We start from the raw sequence: 18,573 nt of genomic DNA on the forward strand, positions 1-18,573 counted from the left end.
CAAAAGACATGCAGTGAGCATAAAAATCTAAAAATCTTTTAAGAATCTGTGCTACTATAACTTTTTTTTTTACTAATTATTAATTATTAATGCCATGTATCAGTGTTTTCACCACAAGCCTCCTTTGCTAGTGTGTTCCCACGATAACACTTTCTGCCTGTACTGTCGCTCAGGACAGAATACTATACAGTGGGATGCGAAAGTTTGGGCAACCTTGTTAATAGTCATGATTTTCCTGTATAAATCGTTGGTTGTTATGATAAAAAATGTCAGTTAAATATATCATATAGGAGACACACACAGTGATATTTGAGAAGTGAAATGAAGTTGATTGGATTTACAGAAAGTGTGCTATAATTGTTTAAACAAAATTAGGCAGGTGCATAAATGTGGGCACTGTTGTCATTTTATTGACTCCAAAACCTTTAGAACTCATTATTGGAACTCAAATTGGCTTGGTAAGCTCAGTGACCCCTGACCTACATACACAGGTGAATCCAATTATGAGAAAGAGTATTTAAGGGGGTCAATTGTAAGTTTCCCTCCTCTTTTAATTTTCTCTGAAGAGTAGCAACATGGGGGTCTCAAAACAACTCTCAAATCACCTGAAGACAAAGATTGTTCACCATCATGGTTTAGGGGAAGGATACAGAAAGCTGTCTCAGAGATTTCAGCTGTCTGTTCCCACAGTTAGGAACATATTGAGGAAATGGAAGACCACAGGCTCAGTTCAAGTTAAGGCTCGAAGTGGCAGACCAAGAAAAATCTCGGATAGACAGAAGCGACGAATGGTGAGAACAGTCAGAGTCAAGCCACAGACCAGCACCAAAGACCTACAACATCATCTTGCTGCAGATGGAGTCACTGTGCATCGTTCAACCATTTGGCGCACTTTACACAAGGAGATGCTGTATGCGAGAGTGATGCAGAGGAAGCCTTTTCTACGCCCACAGCACAAAATGTGCCGCTTGAGGTGGGCTAAAGCGCATTTGGACAAGCCAGCTTCATTTTGGAATAAGGTGCTGTGGACTGATGAAACTAAAATGGAGTTATTTGGCCATAACAAGGGGCGTTATGCATGGAGGAAAAAGAACACAGCATTCCAAGAAAAACACCTGCTACTTACAGTAAAATATGGTGGTGGTTCCATCATGCTGCGGGGCTGTGTGGCCAGTGCAGGGACTGGGAATCTTGTCAAAGTTGAGGGACGCATGGATTCCACTCAGTATCAGCAGATTCTGGAGACCAATGTCCAGGAATCAGTGACAAAGCTGAAGCTGCGCCGGGGTTGGATCTTTCAACAAGACAACGACCCCAAACACTGCTCAAAATCCACTAAGGCATTTATGCAGAGGAACAAGTACAACGTTCTGGAATGGCCATCTCAGTCCCCAGACCTGAATATAATAGAAAATCTGTGGTGTGACTTAAAGAGAGCTGTCCATGCTTGGAAGCCATCAAACCTGAATGAACTAAAGATGTTTTGTAAAGAGGAATGGTCCAAAATACCTTCAACCAGAATCCAGACTCTCATTGAAACCTACAGGAAGCGTTTAGAGGCTGTAATTTCTGCAAAAGGAGGATCTACTAAATATTGATTTCATTTCTTTTTTGCGGTGCCCAAATTTATGCACCTGCCTAATTTTGTTTAAACAATTATAGCACACTTTCTGTAAATCCAATAAACGTCATTTCACTTTTCAAATATCACTGTGTGTGTCTCCTATATGATATATTTAACTGACATTTTTTATCGTAACAACCAACGATTTATACAGGAAAATCATGACGATTAACAAGTTTGCCCAAACTTTCACATCCCACTGTACCTTATGACAGCATCTGATGGTCCATTTTTCTTCTGTCTGATCCATAGAAATACAGGCTCGTACTGGCCCACACGGGAACAGGTAAATCCGCCAGCTGGCCCCTGAACAAGGGTGGACCCGGGAGCAAAAAGCATTTGTTTGTTACAGTTTTAGGGCTTTCCAAATGGGCATCTAGTAACATCTACAAATAGCTGTACAGTGGCCCCTAGAATGTATTTTACTGGGGGGCCCTAAGCAACGCAGTATGAGACTGTACAGATGCCAATATATGAAATTAGCGATATATGGAAGTACCATAATGGGTGTATTTTTATGTCTCCATGTAATACAGTGTGCACAAGGCCTTTGAAGGTAAACATTTATTTGGATGGTAATATGGAAAAATATCCTGTGAAAAGACTGAGCAAGGTCAGAGTACAAGTAAAATGCAAAACATGCAAAACATAATTTACCTTATGATGATTCTCCAGTGGTCCTACTGTCTTCCTTAGCGGCACTGTTACATCGGCAAGTCGTGGCCACTGCTGCTCCGTTCACCAGTCCTCTGGCGTATAGTGACGTGGACCCGCCTCCTGCTCTCCTCCTCTTCAATGCGGGCCTGACTGCTGAGGTAGCTCTGTCCCTCCAAATAGATTGTGGCCTGCTTTCTGGCTCAGCCTCTCCTTCCCAGCCCATAGGGTGCACATTCTCTTCCAGGCTCTTAAAGGGCGAGCATGTGCGTCTACAAGTTCATGTCATCCAACGGCTGGTCACCTGTGGGTACTTGCCATTGGGAGTGTGTCTGAGCAATAGGTTATCTAGCTTGCTAGTTCCCTACAAAGGTGTGCTATATTCATTTGTCTGCCTGTGTACCAACTTCTGCCCATTTCCCGGACAGTGACCCTCTGCTGCCTGACCTGACCTCTGTATTGACTCTTTGCTGCCTGCCCTGACCCCAGACTGTTTATCGGATAGTTCATACTCTGCCTGACCTGACCCTGGCTCAGTTTTGCCTGATCTCTGGGTGCGTAGAACTAGTGTGTCTGACCCCTGTGAGCTGTAAATCACACAGAGACTACTCAAGGAGGTAGCAGCATGGTGGTTCCCCTGAAAAAAAAAGCCCAGATCTCTGTATGTGGTTAAAAGGTTAAAATCAGAGGAATGCAGGATAATGCCCTTAAGAATAGCCCAAACCCAAATCTGTTGGTTGGCACAGTGGGTCCACACCCACTGTCATAACAGGCACAATGTGAGTGGGAAGGCTTCCTTATACCACCTGCTTGACCAGCAACACCTATGCTTCTACATTCCCGGCTTCCATAGAATAGGTGTTAAATGAATGCTCCTTGGGAGTCTGATCTGTGGGCCCACCATGAATCACTAGAACAAACATCTCAAGCATTTGAATGGAGCAGTGGGCAAGTATGCACCCTGTCGCTCCATTCAGCCATTGTAGACATTTCATAATGTTTAGTTTTTTAAGTGGTGTTTGTAATCCCCATGGGATTGAGTGTTGGTAAAGCAAAAATGAAAATAAAAAGTTGCTTAGATCTATTCACATTGTGCTGTCACATTGTATTTTTTACTGTAATTTTACCAACCGAAATTTAAATTTCCCTTGATTTTGCAAACCACACTGCAACAAAAAAAACAACAACATGGATTAAATCACCAGACCGTTTGCAGGACATTTTTACCCCAGTTTTACAGCTGAGATACATGGTTAGATTTGCTTCCATGTATCATGGTTAGATTTACTTCCATGTATCTCTGGGTAAAGGCCTTATTCTATTATAGATGTTGCAATGTTTTAGTAATATTGGAATGGTGTTTGATTTTCATCAGAAGACAATGTCCTAGAAGAGAGGTAGATAATAATGGGGAAGATATCGAGGTTTCAAGGTCACTTACCCTCTTCTTGGGGAAAAAAAAGGGCATTTTTGTGATATTCATTTTGATGGCACTGAAAGTATTGAGGACCTATAAGACTTGCAAGGAAATTTGAAGGAGTTGGGGGACCATAGGTAGGAAATAGCTGTCTGTGAAGAGGGTACATTTTACAAAAGCCTGTCCACAAGGCCAACCAACGTGTTACAGTTTACTTTGCATGTTAAGCACATCCCCAAAAGCCAGCACTAACATGAAATATGACATAAGCAGATGTGTAACTATGTGGTGGTGGCTATGATCTAACCACAACAATGATAGAATCTTCTGGTCTTATTCCAGCAATTTTAACCTTATTTACAGATATGTTAGATGGAGACAATGTCTCATCGCTGGCTGATCCTGATCTGCAGAAGTTTGTCTTCTTTTAGCATTGTAATTGTTCCAATAGATCTCCAGCATGGGTTCAACTACCATTTAACCTAGAGGCATAGTTATAGAGGGTGTCATAAATGTGACATCTCTGGGACCTGCACCAATCGCCCTTCCTGCCTGTTGAAGTAGCTACTGCACAAAAGGAGAGTTGGCCGGGAATACATAAGGAACTGACCTCGCTGTGGTACCCTGTTTATATAAGGCCTATAGAAGTGAATGAGACTTGCAGCACAGCAAGCTCTACCGTTTCCATAAATCTGGCCTCTTCAACAGGTCTATATGCCACGAATAACCATTTAATAGGTGATCTCTTTGCTTATTATGGGCAGATTTATCATTTAGTTTTGGCACTTTTGCGATTGCATAATTGAAACTTTTTAAATGCCCCTTGCTCAAAATATTTGCAGAAGTGGTGTTTCTCCGCTGGCCTCACCCATTCCCAAAAAGGGGCGTGGGAAGGCAGGTGGCAGGGCCAGTGTCTAATCTTTTACGCCTGCCGTAAAAGAACGTTGAAATCTAAGCCAGCCAGAGGCTGGCGTAGATATCAGTATACAGTACAGACCAAAAGTTTGGACACACCTTCTCATTCAAAGAGTTTTCTTTATTTTCATGACTATGAAAATTGTAGATTCACACTGAAGGCATCAAAACTATGAACTAACACATGTGGAATTATATACATAACAAAAAAGTGTGAAACAACTGAAAATATATCATATTCTAGGTTCTTCAAAGTAGCAACCTTTTGCTTTGATTACTGCTTTGCACACTCTTGGCATTCTCTTGATGAGCTTCAAGAGGTAGTCACTTGAAATGGTTTTCACTTCACAGGTGTGCACTGTCAGGTTTAATAAGTGGGATTTCTTGCCTTATAAATGGGGTTGAGACCATCAGTTGCGTTGTGGAGAAGTCAGGTGGATACACAGCTGATAGTCCCACTGAATAGACTGTTAGAATTTGTATTATGGCAAGAAAAAAGCAGCTAAGTAAAGAAAAACGAGTGGCCATCATTACTTTAAGAAATTAAGGTCAGTCAGTCAGTGTCCCCAAGTGCAGTCACAAAAACCATCAAGCGCTACAAAGAAACTGGCTCACATGCGGACCGCCCCAGGAAAGGAAGACCAAGAGTCACCTCTGCTGCGGAGGATAAGTTCATCCGAGTCACCAGCCTCAGAAATCTCAGGTTAACAGCAGCTCAGATTAGAGACCAGGTCAATGCCACACAGAGTTCTAGCAGCAGACACATCTCTAGAACAACTGTTAAGAGGAGACTGTGTGAATCAGGCCTTCATGGTAGAATATCTGCTAGGAAACCACTGCTAAGGACAGGCAACAAGCAGAAGAGACTTGTTTGGGCTAAAGAACACAAGGAATGGACATTAGACCAGTGAAAATCTGTGCTTTGGTCTGATGAGTGCAAATTTGAGATCTTTGGTTCCAACCACCGTGTCTTTGTGCGACGCAGAAAAGATGAACAGATGGACTCTACATGCCTGGTTCCCACCGTGAAGCATAGAGGAGGAGGTGTGATGGTGTGGGGGTGCTTTTCTGGTGACACTGTTGGGGATTTATTGAAAATTGAAGGCATACTGAACCAGCATGGCTACCACAGCATCTTGCAGCGGCATGCTATTCCATCTGGTTTGCGTTTAGTTGGACCATCATTTATTTTTCAACAGGCAATGACCCCAAACACACCTCCAGGCTGTGTAAGGGCTATTTGACCATGAAGGAAAGTGATGGGGTGCTGCGCCAGATAACCTGGCCTCCATAGTCACCGGACTTGAACCCAATCGAGATGGTTTGGGGTGAGCTGGACCGCAGTGTGAAGGTAAAAGGGCCAACAAGTGCTAAGCATCTCTGGGAACTCCTTCAAGACTGTTGGAAGACCATTTCAGGTGATTACCTCTTGAAGCTCATCAAGAGAATGCCAAGAGTGTGCAAAGCAGTAATCAAAGAAAAAGGTGGCTACTTTGAAGAACCTAGAATATGACATATTTTCAGTTGTTTCACACTTTTTTGTTATCTATATAATTCCACATGTGTTAATTCATAGTTTTGATGCCTTCAGTGTGAATCTACAATTTTCATAGTCATGAAAATAAAGAAAACTCTTTGAATGAGAAGGTGTGTCCAAACTTTTGGTCTGTACTGTAGGTGCACAGACTGCCAGATGCTGCGCCTCCTCATAAATTAGACATAGCCTCCGGCAGCGCAAACAGTCATCATGGACTATTGTATACCGCCGCTCTATGATAAATCTACCCCTATATGTTGGACAGTATGCACTGCAATCCTGTAGCCCCAACTGTATAAAAAAATGCAGACTGTGCTTTTAACCGCTTCCCGACCGCCGAACGCACGGATGCGTCCGGAAGGTGGTTGATTCATTCCTCCTGGACGCATCCGTGCGTCCTCTCGCGAGACGCGAGATTTCGGACTGAGCCGGCCCGCGCATGCGCATCGCGGGCCGGCAAAAGTTAATGGAGTATTTCGTCAACCTGCCAGCCAATGATCGTCGCTGGCAGGTTGCTGATTTTAAAAAAATCTAATCAGAAGCCAGCTAACACATCATATTAGTAAATATGATGTGTTATATGGCTTCCCTGCTCCTCTGCTGGTCCTTTTCATCGGTTGGTCTCAGCAGAGGAGCAGGCTTCACAGTGAGTACACCAAACACTACACTTTAGCCCCAGATCACCCCCCTGCACCCCAATTAACCCCTTGATCACCCCTTCTTGCCCCTGTCAATCACTAGTGAAAGTGAAAAAAGTGATCAGTGTAAACTGTCACTTTTTTTTTTTCACTAGTATTGACTGTTAGGTTTTAGGGATAGTTTAGGCCCCTTGGTTAGGTAGTTTAGCGATTAGTTAGCGCCCAGCCCACCGCACCGCAGTCACTTATTCGCTGATTAGCGTATCGCTAATCAGCATTTGTACTTTTATAGTATCTGTAAGTGATCAAAACTGATCACAGTCAGATCTATAATAGTATTAGTGTCACCGTAGTTTGCCCTCCACCCAAAACACAGTGTTTGCCCGATCAGGCCTGATCGGTCGCACACACGTGCGTTCACCCACGCCCGCCCCGCCGCAGTGACAAAAAATTATTATTTTTTTGATCACTGCACATTCACTTTACAAGCGCTGCGGCGATAAAAAAATCAGTTTTGATATTTTTTATCAACCACAGCGGCCTCCGGTACTTTGCTAGCCTCCCATTTGTAAGACAGGCTTGCTTTTTTTCTTGGGTAGTCTCAGGGAATACCCCTAAATTTAGTTGCCCAAATGTCAAACAGGGGGTATTCTTCTGAAGAGGCCTACAGGCTTCTGACCCAGTCGGATGAACCCTCATCTGATGAATCTAGCGGGTCAGAATATGAACCTGTAGAAAGCAGTGGCAGTCTGACTCAAAGTTCGGATGAGGAGGTTGAGGTCCCTGATACCACCAGGCGTACCCGGCCCTGTGTCGCTAGACCACGGGTTGCGCAGGATCCGCTTCAAGGGCAGCAAAGTGGGGCTGGCGCTGTCGGATTACATGGTGAGGCATACACCAGCAGCACAGCCCATCCTGGACCTAGTACCAGCACTGCCGTAGAACATGGTGAAGTGGCGAGCACCAGAAGGGCAGTTGAAGGTGGTGCGGTGGCACGTGCATTAGTTACCCTGTCGCAGCCACCGCAAAGACGGGCCCGTAGACCCCCTAGAATCCCTGAGGTGCTGGCAAACCCTGATTGGCAGTCCCCAACTGCAGCCGCACCTGTAGTTCCCCCTTTCACCGCCCAGTCTGGAGTTCGGGTTGAGACAGCTCAGATCGGTTCGGCCCTGGGATTTTTTGAGCTGTTCTTGACTGCGGAGCTCTGGGACTTAGTTGTGGCAGAAACAAATCGGTATGCCACACAATTTATAACCGCCAACCCGGGAAGCTTTTATTCCCAGCCTTTCCGGTGGAAACCAGTCCAAGTTTTCAAAATTAAAATTTTTCTGGGCCTTCTCCTCAACATGGGTCTAACTAAAAAGCATGAATTGCAGTCATATTGGTCCACGAACCCGATTCATCACATGCCCATGTTCTCTGCTGCTATGTCCAGGACACGATTTGAGACCATCCTGCATTTCCTGCACTTTAGCGACAATAGCACCTCTCGTCCCAGAGGCCACCCAGCTTTTGACCGGCTCCACAAAATTCGGCCCCTCATAGACCACTTCAACCAGAAATTTGCAGATTTGTATACCCCAGAGCAAAACATCTGCGTAGACGAGTCCCTAATACATTTTACCGGGCGCCTTGGCTTCAAACAATACATCCCAAGCAAGCGCGCCCGGTATGGGGTCAAATTGTATAAGCTCTGTGAAAGGGCCACAGGCTATACCCACAAATTTCGTGTCTATGAGGGAAAAGATCAGACCCTGGAGCCGGTCGGTTGCCCTGACTACCTGGGGAGCAGTGGGAAGACAGTCTGGGACTTGGTGACACCCTTATTTGGCAAGGGGTACCATCTTTATGTGGACAAGTTCTACACAAGTGTGACCCTCTTCAGGCATTTGTTTCTAGAACAGATTGGCTGCTGTGGCACCGCGCGAACTAGTCGCGCGGGCTTCCCCCAATGGCTCGTTACCACCCGTCTTGCAAGGGGGGAGAGGGCTGCCTTGTGTAACCAAGAACTGCTCTCTGTGAAATGGAGAGACAAGCGTGACGTTTACATGCTCTCCTCCATTCACGCAGACACGACAATACAAATTGAGTGAGCAACCCGTGTCATTGAAAAGCCCCTCTCAGTCCACGACTATAACCTTCACATGGGAGAGGTGGACTTCAATGACCAGATGTATTTCCGACGCACCAGACTGTCGGAAATTTATGATTTTTTTTCTTTTTTTTTCTTGCAAAGTCTCATATTCCACTAACTTGCGACAAAAAATAAAAAATTCTAGGAACTCGCCATGCCTCTCACGGAATACCTTGGGGTGTCTTCTTTCCAAAATGGGGTCACTTGTGGGGTAGTTATACTGCCCTGGCATTTTAGGGGCCCATATGCGTGAGAAGTAGTTTGCAATCAAAATCTGTAAAAAATGGCCTGTGAAATCCGAAAGGTGCTCTTTGGAATGTGTGCACCTTTGCCCACCTTGGCTGCAAAAAAGTGTCACACATGTGGTATCGCCGTACTCAGGAGAAGTTGGGGACTGTGTTTTGGGGTGTCATTATACATATACCCATGCTGGGTGAGAGAAATATCTTGGCTAAAGACAACATTTCCCATTTTTTTATACAAAGTTGGCATTTGACCAAGATATTTATCTCACCCAGCATGGGTATATGTAAAAATGACACCCCAAAACACATTCCCCAACTTCTCCTGAGTACGGCAATACCAGATGTGTGACACTTTTTTGCAGCCTAGGTGGGCAAAAGTGCACACATTCCAAAGAGCACCTTTCGGATTTCACCGGTCATTTTTTACAGATTTTGATTGCAAACTACTTCTCACGCATATGGGCCCCTAAAATGCCAGGGCAGTATAACTACCCCACAAGTGACCCCATTTTGGAAAGAAGACACCCCAGGGTATTCCGTGAGGGGCATGGCGAGTTACTAGAATTTTTTATTTTTTGTCACAAGTTAGCGGAAAATTATGATTTTTTTTTCCTTACAAAGTCTCATATTCCACTAACTTGCGACCAAAAATAAAAAAATCTAGGAACTCGCCATGCCCCTCACGGAATACCCTGGGGTGTCTTCTTTCCAAAATGGGGTCACTTGTGGGGTAGTTATACTGCCCTGGCATTTTAGGGGCCCATATGCGTGAGAAGTAGTTTGCAATCAAAATCTGTAAAAAATGACCGGTGAAATCCGAAAGGTGCTCTTTGGAATGTGTGCACTTTTGCCCACCTAGGCTGCAAAAAAGTGTCACACATCTGGTATTGCCGTACTCAGGAGAAGTTGGGGAATGTGTTTTGGGGTGTCATTTTTACATATACCCATGCTGGGTGAGATAAATATCTTGGTCAAATGCCAACTTTGTATAAAAAAATGGGAAATGTTGTCTTTAGCCAAGATATTTCTCTCACCCAGCATGGGTATATGTATAATGACACCCCAAAACACAGTCCCCAACTTCTCCTGAGTACGGCGATACCACATGTGTGACACTTTTTTGCAGCCAAGGTGGGCAAAGGTGCACACATTCCAAAGAGCACCTTTCGGATTTCACAGGCCATTTTTTACAGATTTTGATTGCAAACTACTTCTCACGCATATGGGCCCCTAAAATGCCAGGGCAGTATAACTACCCCACAAGTGACCCCATTTTGGAAAGAAGACACCCCAAGGTATTCCGTGAGAGGCATGGCGAGTTCCTAGAATTTTTTATTTTTTGTCGCAAGTTAGTGGAATATGAGACTTTGCAAGAAAAAAAAAGAAAAAAAATCATACATTTCCGACGTCTGGTGCGTCGGAAATACATCTGGTCATTGAAGTCCACCTCTCCCATGTGAAGGTTATAGTCGTGGACTGAGAGGGGCTTTTCAATGACACGGGTTGCTCACTCAATTTGTATTGTCGTGTCTGCGTGAATGGAGGAGAGCATGTAAACGTCACGCTTGTCTCTCCATTTCACAGAGAGCAGTTCTTAATAAAATAAAAAATCATCATTTTCCGCTAACTTGTGACAAAAAATAAAAAGTTCTATGAACTCACTATGCCCATCAGTAAATACCTTAGGGTGTCTACTTTCCGAAATGGGGTCATTTGTGGTGTTTTTCTACTGTCTGGCCATTGTAGAACCTCAGGAAACATAACAGGTGCTCAGAAAGTCAGAGCTGTTTCAAAAAGTGGAAATTCACATTTTTGTACCATAGTTTGTAAACGCTATAACTTTTACCCAAACCATTTTTTTTTTACCCAAACATTTTTTTTTTATCAAAGACATGTAAAACAATAAATTTAGCGAAAAATTTATATATGGATGTCGTTTTTTTTGCAAAATTTTACAACTGAAAGTGAAAAATGTCATTTTTTTGCAAAAAAATAGTTAAATTTCGATTAATAACAAAAAAAGTAAAAATGTCAGCAGCAATGAAATACCACCAAATGAAAGCTCTATTAGTGAGAAGAAAAGTAGATAAAATTCATTTGGGTGGTAAGTTGCATGACCGAGCAATAAACGGTGAAAGTAGTGTAGTGCAGAAGTGTAAAAAGTGGCCTGGTCATTAAGGGTGTTTTAGCTAGCGGGGTTGAAGTGGTTAAGAAGTCATGCAAACGAACATATTTTTTTTCCAATTCCATTCAGTTTTTTTTATTTCCATTTCCATTCAGGTTTTTTTACAGGGCTTGAAAAAAACAGAAATGACTACGTGTGCATTCCATGTCCACATGTCTGCCCCGCAAAAATTAGAACATGTCCTATTCTTGTCCGTTTTGCAGACAAGAACAGGCATTGTTACAAAAGATCCGCAAAAAATATAAATAAATGGATGCAACATGGATGTCATCCTTTTTTTGTTGCAGATCCGTGTTTTGCAGACTGCAAAATACATATGGTTGTGTGCATGAGCCCTAAAGAAGTTGTTCCATGATTAAACATTACATTTCTTTTCAATTAGAATCATATTTTAAAATGCTCCTGTGTCTGTAAAGTGTAGATACATACTTTGTTATGGTGCCCCCTGGTCTGCTATTTATTCCCTCACAAAACGACCTAAAGTGTCCTGTGCTAGTGGTCGCACATGCTCAGTAGCTCAGTCCCAACGCCTGGATCTACAAGTATGTGGCCGGTGGAGTACTTCCTGCTATTTTGCAGGCCAGCCAATCATTGTACTAGAAGCAGCTTCTTCTCTCCAGCACTGGACACATTGCTGTATACATTTTCCGTTTAGTCTTCTCTTGTTAGTGCCTTCAGGCAGATGTATGCAGTTGTATAAGCATCCGGCAACTGAGAGGGCTCGCTCAATCCTTGGTCAGCATAGCAGCTGTATGTCTGTAGTTATGTCTATGGTCTTCACTGATACATTGTAACAAACCTTCAGTTGTGCAGAAGATGAGCTGTGTTTTTGTCAGAAGGGGTCATTTGCCAACTCAGAAAAGTTAATATTACCTGTACATTATACAAAAGAAAACTTGGACATGTCAAGTCAAATTCTAAACTTGATTTTTACTGTTCTGTGAATAAATGTTTTATAGTGTTTGAACTTCTTCTACATCCGTTTCTTGCAGGCGGGGTATGGGTCTGACCACAAATGTTTGCACTTGGTGTTTTCTTTACAGTGCTGAGTGCTGATCTTATCCTGCAATAAAAAAAATATATGAATATAAAGTAAAAATATGTTATCTTGAAATCTGTTGTTTTGTAATTAAAGGGGATCGCCAAGAATTAAATGTTGATGTCCTATCCTCAGGATAGGTCCTCAATATCTGATCGTGGGGGTTCAATTCCCGGCAGCCCTGCTGTTCAGCTGTTTGTCTGGGTGCTGCAGCCTCTTCATAATACAGGTCCTTCTAAAAAAATTAGCATATTGTGATAAAGTTCATTACTTTCTGTAATGTACTGATAAACATTAGACTTTCATATATTTTAGATTCATTACACACCAACTGAAGTAGTTCAAGCTTTTTATTGTTTTAATATTGATGATTTTGGCATACAGCTCATGAAAACCCAAATTTCCTATCTAAAAAAATTAGCATATTACATCCGACCAATAAAAGAAAAGTGTTTTTAATACAAAAAAAAGTCAACCTTCAAATAATGATGTTCAGTTATGCACTCAATACTTGGTCGGGAATCCTTTTGCAGAAATGACGGCTTCAATGCAGCGTGGCATGGAGGCAATCAGCCTGTGGCACTGCTGAGGTGTTATGGAGGCCCAGGATGCTTCGATAGCGGCCTTAAGCTCATCCAGAGTGTTGGGTCTTGCGTCTCTCAACTTTCTCTTCCCAATATCCCACAGATTCTCTATGGGGTTCAGGTCAGGAGAGTTGGCAGGCCAATTGAGCACAGTAATACCATGGTCAGTAAACCATTTACCAGTGGTTTTGGCACTGTGAGCAGGTGCCAGGTCGTGCTGAAAAATGAAATCTTCATCTCCATAAAGCTTTTCAGCAGATGGAAGCATGAAGTGCTCCAAAATCTCCTGATAGCTAGCTGCATTGACCCTGTCCTTGATAAAACACAGTGGACCAACACCAGCAGCTGACATGGCACCCCAGACCATCACTGACTGTGGGTACTTGACACTGGACTTCAGGCATTTTGGCATTTCCCTCTCCCCAGTCTTCCTCCAGACTCTGGCACCTTGATTTCCGAATGACATGCAAAATTTGCTTTCATCCGAAAAAAGTACTTTGGACCACTGAGCAACAGTCCAGTGCTGCTTCTCTGTAGCCCAGGTCAGGCGCTTCTGCTGCTGTTTCTGGTTCAAAAGTGGCTTGACCTGGGGAATGCGGCACCTGTAGCCCATTTCCTGCACACGCCTGTACACGGTGGCTCTGGATGTTTCTACTCCAGACTCAGTCCACTGCTTCCGCAGGTCCCCCAAGGTCTGGAATCGGTCCTTCTCCACAATCTTCCTCAGGGTGCAGTCACCTCTTCTCGTTGTGCAGCGTTTTCTGCCACACTTTTTCCTTCCCACAGACTTCCCACTGAGGTGCCTTGATACAGCACTCTGGGAACAGCCTATTCGTTCAGAAATTTCTTTCTGTGTCTTACCCTCTTGCTTGAGGGTGTCAATGATGGCCTTCTGGACAGCAGTCAGGTCGGCAGTCTTACCCATGATTGCCGTTTTGAGTAATGAACCAGGCTGGGAGTTTTTAAAAGCCTCAGGAATCTTTTGCAGGTGTTTAGAGTTAATTAGTTGATTCAGATATGCTAATTTTTTTAGATAGGAATTTGGGGTTTTCATGAGCTGTATGCCAAAATCATCAATATTAAAACAATAAAAGGCTTGAACTACTTCAGTTGGTGTGTAATGAATCTAAAATATATGAAAGTCTAATGTTTATCAGTACATTACAGAAAATAATGAACTTTATCACAATATGCTAATTTTTTTAGAAGGACCTGTATATACCAAGCACAGTGCTATATGTTGTATAGTGGCTGTGCTTGGTATCGCAGCTCAGGCACATTCACTTGAATGAGATTCAGTTGCACCAAAGCCATATGGAAAATGATCGTTATGGACCAATGGACCTATGAGGTTAGGTCATCTATTTTTTAATACCAAACAATTGTAGAAATTTAAATTAATCCATATATGATAAAATATGAATAACAATTAAGGTTTGTAGCAAAACGTCATGGATCGAGTGCTTATCTGCTTGTAGTTTTTTTATATTCCATCAGTTTTCCATTTCGATAATATAACTGTAGAATCAGACTACACAGGTTTGTTTGTAGTCTGTAGCCATGGAAACACTGATCTGCAAAGAAGTTGTTTACACAAAAAGTAGCATATTTTTAAACAAATACTATTGGCAAAGTCGCTTATATTTTTCTTTTAGATGCATTAGTGTAATAAAAAAAATCTTCGGTGAAAAAATGGACACGTCCATTAAGCTACATAATGTTCTTTACTGTCAGCGCCAGATTACACATACTGGCAAAGATTTACAGATGTCGCAACCCTCATCCTGATCTTAATGAGTTAATTAACAATGGCAAGAAACTTTTTTGCTTTCAATGACTATTGTGACATGATAATCACATTCAAGTTTAGAACGGCACCATCTGTACTGGTAGTTAGACTGGTTAGACAGGCCGTCTATGTCTCAATGCACCAGAGTTATTACATTGGCTCAAGTTGTATGATAAATCTGGCGCATCTATAGACTGCCTGTTTAAAAGTTTAAAGGGAATCTGGCCCCCCGATTTTGGACTATTATCTACAGCAGGGATCAGCAACCTTCAGCACTCCAGCTGCAACTACAACTCCCAGCTTGCACACTTGCTCGGCTGTTTGTCTAAGGCCTAGTTCACACGAACCTATGGCTTTTATAGTTTTTTGCGGTCCATTTTTCACGGATCCGTTGTTCCGTTTTTGAGTTCCGTTGTGTTTCCTTTGCGTTTTTCCATTCCGTTTTTCCGTACGCCATGTACAGTATACAGTAATTAAAAATTGGGCTGGGCATAACATTTTCAATAGATGGTTCAGAAAAAACGGAACGGATACGGAAGACATACGGATGCATTTCCGTATGTGTTCCGATTTTTTTGCGGACTCATTGACTTGAATGGAGCCACGGAACGTGATTTGCGGCCAAATATAGGACATGTTCTATCTTTCAACGGAACGGAAAAACGGAATTATGGAAACGGAATGCATACGGAGTACATTCCTTTTTTTTTTTTGCGGAACCATTGAAATGAATGGTTCCATATACGGGGCGTATACGGAACACAAAAAAAAAATAGTGATCTGGACTCCAAAATGGGGGTGACATGTACCCTTTAAAGGGGATGTTCACCACTGGAGATTAAAGAAGGGGGTCTGAAGACAAAGTGCATTTTGGCACCAAAGGTCACATCTTAGGCCACTCTCCTTTCTGTTCCTTGTCAAGCGTGGAGAAAAAAAACAAAACTAAAACATGAGATGTAATTTAACTTTTGTTCAAAATGTGAGAAAAGTCAATAATGAATCTAGGCCCCTGTACTGGTTCTACACACGCAGAGGCATGTAGTGAAGAAGCCAACGCAAAACCTCACATCAAATAGTGATTTCCAGGCAAAATTATATATCAGATTCTCTCCATCTCTCTGTATAAAATATTTGCAAACATTATTGTGGAGAGAAAGTCTGGAACAGAATAAAGATAAGTATACCAGCTTGTTGGCCTTAGGCTGCAACAGAAACATATTTGTTTGCTAGAACTTTTCTTTTTTTATCTCAGGCTGAATATTGTAAAACATTCTGAAAATGCAATATTTACCATGCTTCATCTATCCATTTAAAGGGAACCTGTCACCTGGATTTTGGGTCCCAGCACCGCCCCGCATCCTCCGAATCTCCTCCTTGCTCCCTGATGTCACAAAGCTAGAGCACAGTAATCTTGTGATGCGCGAGCTACCGCATGCACAGTTCGTTCCCTGAGGCTGATGCCAGAACAGGGAAGGAACACTATGCAGACACTGCGCATTCGCTAGCTTGCGCATCGCGAGATTACGGCGCTCTAGCTTTGTGACGTCAGGGAACAAGGAGGAGATCCGGAGTATGCGGGGCGGTGCTGGGCTCCTTCACAGTGGCCGTGGCTGGGCTCCGGAAACGTTAGTAACAGCTCCCTGGGCTCCTTACTTGCCTCATTTACATATATTGTAAGACGGCGCAAGGGTCTGTCATTGACGGAAGGTACTTGTCACCGAGGTCCTTGGCCTCGGTGAGATAAGAACCGGTAATTTTGTGTGTCAGCGGCAGCTAGTGCTCGCTGACACTGTTTTACTTAGTGAGGCTGTAAAGCCAATCTGGGCCGGTTCTTATTGGGAGCAGTCAAAGAGCAGGGTGGGTTGCTGTTCCCCACGTCCAGGCCAGGTAGAGCTGCCAGCTGGAAGCCAGGTGACCTAAAGTCTGCTGTGGACTGCCAGGTGACATGTTTTTGAGTTCTGTGGACTTTTGCTGTGTGAATTAACACAAGGATTTCTGCGGTGTGAATTAACACCAGGGTCCTGCCAAGTATTGTGTTTCTTTTCTGCCTTTTTGTGTGAATAAACACTGACTTTTGCTTTTCAACCGTGGTTTTGCCTTTGTATTGCGTCCGCTTATCCTGCCTACCAGAGCAAATCCCTACAATATATATAAAAAAATGTTTTTGGGACACAATAAAAGCACACAGAGCTATGGGGACTGGGTATTGCGGATGTGCTAGCAGCCATCTAGTAGCCCATGTCCTCAGCTCTATACCCAAAATCAAGGCGACAGGTTCCCTTTAAGTTACACTTGTCTGCAGCAATCGAGTTGGAAAGCAATCATGTGCATGAGGCCAAAGAGTCTAATGTAATTGTAATAGAAAAATTGTGGTCTGCACCACTGCCTTGCAGCCCCCAGGACAGAGTTGCCAACCAGAATTTTTCTTTTTTCTGAACAACTTATCCCAAAATCATGGACATTTTTTACGGACAAATTGGAAAACCATAATGAATGATAAAGATTATAAGTAATACATGGCTATAGCTCAATATACAGATAAGGAGTCAGGACTCATTAGCAACATTTGCTCTGAACTGCAAAATGATAATTACCCCCAAAATAATGTAGCTAAGTACCACCAGCCTAAAAAAAAAATCACAGACACAGGAAAAAAGTGTCTGGACAGTTGGCAACCTTGCCCCAGGATGTATTTGTGAACAAGGCGATGCATTTTTTTTTATGTGGTAGATCAGTGTTAGAGGCACTGTGCTGGTAGGGTTAGCAGAGGCAGGGCATTGGGGAGATGGAGCAGAGCTGGCATTGAGGCTACTCTGCAGGGGTTTGATATGGCACATATGTATTTATATTAGGTCTCTTTTTTTTGTTGTTTTTTTTTGCTAAACTAGCTGTATTTTAGGTGCCATTTTGTCATACACATAGGTAAGTGTTTGATTTATATCAACTTTAATAACTAATTGGCAATTTTGCCATTTTTGTAAGCCATTTACTGATCACCCTAAATAATGTGTCCACTGTATTGCATGGGTTGTTACACTGATAGGGATACTAAATATGTTGTTTACTGATGTTTTAGTAGTTTATTGTAATAATATTGTGCTATTTTTTTTGTAAGTTTACTTTTTTTGCAATAATGTACTCACATACAGATACATGGCATATGGGTACATACCAATATATCTGACTGTGAAGAAGAAGAATATTGAGGTATTTAGTCACAGCCTGTGCCTCAAGGTTAAAGGGGCTATCCAGGAAACTGATCTTGATGTCCTGTCCTCAGGATAGGTGATCAATATTAGATCAGCGGGGTCCCACAGATCAGACTGCAGCATTCTGTGAGCACTTAGGCCTCTTCCTAACTGTAAGTGCAGCTCAGTCCCATTCCAATACCAAGCACAGCCGCTAAACTATGGGGGTCATTTATTATACTGAAATATGCCTATATTAGGCGTATTTCAGGCCCAGATGGTGGCACAACGGTTAGTTATGCCTCTATCTGCGACTTCACACCGCTCACGCCAGGTCTAAAATTGCGGGTGTGGTGTGGGTGAAGAAGGGGACGGGTCAACAGGCCCGTCTTATTTACCATTTTCTACGCCTGTTTCAGGTGTAGAAAAAGGTCTAAATGGAAGTCAGCTCAGAAGCTGGATGCACCAAAGTTATGGAGAGGTCGGCGCCTCTTCATAACTTCGCTGGAAACACCGCCAGCTTAGGGCTTTATTAAGACAGGCGTCAAAAACACCGGTCTTAATAAATGTGCCCCAATGTACGGCATTGTGCTTGGTAAGTTGTGAAGAGACCTCAGTCCTCAA

This window comes from Bufo gargarizans, chromosome 3, assembly GCF_014858855.1.
Source record: "Bufo gargarizans isolate SCDJY-AF-19 chromosome 3, ASM1485885v1, whole genome shotgun sequence".
Taxonomy (NCBI): Eukaryota; Metazoa; Chordata; class Amphibia; order Anura; family Bufonidae; genus Bufo; species Bufo gargarizans.